We start from the raw sequence: 2,638 nt of genomic DNA, 5'->3' as shown, positions 1-2,638 counted from the left end.
TACATGCGCCCATATCTCCTCCCTCTTGCTTCTCTATCCCACCCCTCTAGGTGGTCACAAAAGCACTGAGCTGATCTCCATGTGCTATGCGGCTGCATCCCACTAGCTATCTATTTTACACGTGGTAGCATATATAAGTCCAGAACACTCTCTCACTTCGTCCTAGCTTACCCTTCCCCACCTTATGTCCTCAAGTCCATTCTCTACATCTGCGTCTTTATTCCTGTCCTGCCACTAGGTCCTGTAGAACATTTTTGGTTTTTTTTTTTAGATTCCATATATATGTGTTAGCATACGGTATTTGTTTTTCTCTTTCTGACATCCTTCACTCTGTATGAAAGACTCTAGGTCCACCCACCTCACTACAAATAACTCAGTTTCGTTTCTTTTTATGGCTGAGTAATATTCCCTTGTATATATGTGCTACATCTTCTTTAAGCATTCATCTGTCAATGGACACTTAGGTTGCTTCCATGTCCTGGCTATTGTAAACAGAGTGGCAATGAACATTGTGGTACATGACTCTTTTTTTTTTTTTTTTTTTTTTTTTTTTTGTGGTACGCGGGCCTCTCACTGTTGTGGCCTCTCCCGTTGCGGAGCACAGGCTCCGGACGCGCAGGCTCAGCGGCCATGGCTCACGGGCCCAGCCGCTCCGCGGCATGTGGGATCTTCCCGGACCAGGGCACGAACCCGTGTCCCCTGCATCGGCAGGCGGACTCTCAACCACTGCGTCACCAGGGAAGCCCTACATGACTCTTTTTGAACTATGTTTTTCTCAGGGTATATGCCCGGTAGTGGGATTGCTGGGTTGTATGGTAGCTCTATTTTTATTTTTTAAGGAACATCCATACTGTTCTCCATAGTGGCTGTATCAGTTTACATTCCTATCAACAGTGCAAGAGGGTTCCCTTTTCTCCACACCCTCTCCAGCATTTACTGTTTGTAGATTTTTTGACAATGGTCATTCTGACCGGTGTGAGGTGATACCTCATTGTAGTTTTGATTTGCATTTCGCTAGTGATTAGTGATGCTGAGCATTCTTTCATGTGTTTGCTGGCAATCTGTATATCTTCTTTTGATTTATGTCATAGAGTGTTCTGCCTATGTTTTGCTCTAAGAGTTTTATAGTTCCTGGCCTTACATTTAGGTCTTTAATCCATTTTGAGTTTATTTTTGTGTATGATGTTAGCGAGAGTTCTAATTTAATTCATTTACATGAAGCTGTCCTGTTTTCCCAGCACCACTTATTGAAGAGGCTGTCTTTTTTCCACTGTATATTCTTGCCTCCTTTATCAAAGATAAGGTGACCATAAGTGTGGGGTTTATCTCTGGGCTATCTATCCTATTCCATGGATCTCTATTTCTGTTTTTGTGCCAGTAGCATACTGTCTTGATTACTGTAGCTTTGTACTATAGTCTGAAGTCAGGGAGTCCGATTCTTCCAGCTCCATTTTTCTTTCTCAAGATTGCTTTGGCTATTCGGGTCTTTCTGCATTTCCATATAAATTGTGAAATTTGTTCTAGTTCTGTGAAAAATGCCATTGTTAGTTTGATAGGGATTGCATTGAATCTGTAGACTGCTTTGGGTAGTAGAGTCATTTTCACAATGTTGATTCTTCCAATCCAAGAACATGGTATATCTCTCCATCTGTTTGTATCATCTTTCATTTCTTTCATCAGTGTCTTATAGTTTTCTGCATACAGGTCTTTTGTCTCCTTAGGTAGGCTTATCCTAGGTATTTTATTCTTTTTGTCGCAGCAGTAATGGGATTGTTTCCTTAACTTCTCTTTCAGATTTTTCATCATTAGTGTATAGGAATGCAAGAGATTTCTGTGCATTAATTTTGTATCCTGCTACTTTACCAAATTCATTGATTAGCTCTAGTAGTTTTCTGGTAGCATCTTTAGGATTCTCTATGTATAGTATCATTTCATCTGCAAACAGTGACAGTTTACCTCTTCTTTTCCGATTTGGATTCCTTTTATTTCTTTTTCTCCTCTGACTGCTGTGGGTAAATCTTCCTAAACTATGTTGAATAATAGTGGTGAGAGTGGGCAACCGTGTCTTGCTCCTGATCTTAGAGGAAATGGTTTCAGTTTTTCACCACTGAGAACAATATTGACTGTGGGTTTGTCACATATGGCCTTTAGTATGTTGAAGTAAGTTCCCACTATGCCTACTTTCTGGAGGGTTTTTATCATAAATGCGTGTTGAATTTTGTTGAAAGCTTTTTCTGCGTCTATTGAGATGATTGTATGTTTTTCTCCTTCAGTTTGTTAATATGGTTTATCACATTGATTGATTTGCATATATTGAAGAATCCTTGCATTCCTGGGACACCCCACTTGATCATGGTGTATGATCCTTATAATGTGCTGTTAGATTCTGTTTGCTAGGATTTTGTTGAGGATTTTGTCATCTATGTTCAGCAGTGATGTTGGCCTGTAGTTTTCTTTTTTGTGATATCTTTGTCTTGTTTTGGTATCAGGGTGATGTTGGCCTCATAGAATGAGTTTGGGAGTGTTCCTCCCTCTGCTATATTTTGGAAGAGTTTGAGAAGGATAGGTGTTAGCTCTTCTCTAAATGTTTGATAGAATTTGCCTGTGAAGCCATCTGGTCCTGGACTTGTTTTTTTTT

The sequence above is a fragment of the Physeter macrocephalus genome, chromosome 7 (genome assembly GCF_002837175.3).
Source record: "Physeter macrocephalus isolate SW-GA chromosome 7, ASM283717v5, whole genome shotgun sequence".
NCBI lineage: Eukaryota > Metazoa > Chordata > Mammalia > Artiodactyla > Physeteridae > Physeter > Physeter macrocephalus.
The sequence above is the reverse complement of the archived record's forward strand: the minus strand, read 5'-3'. Positions refer to the sequence as shown.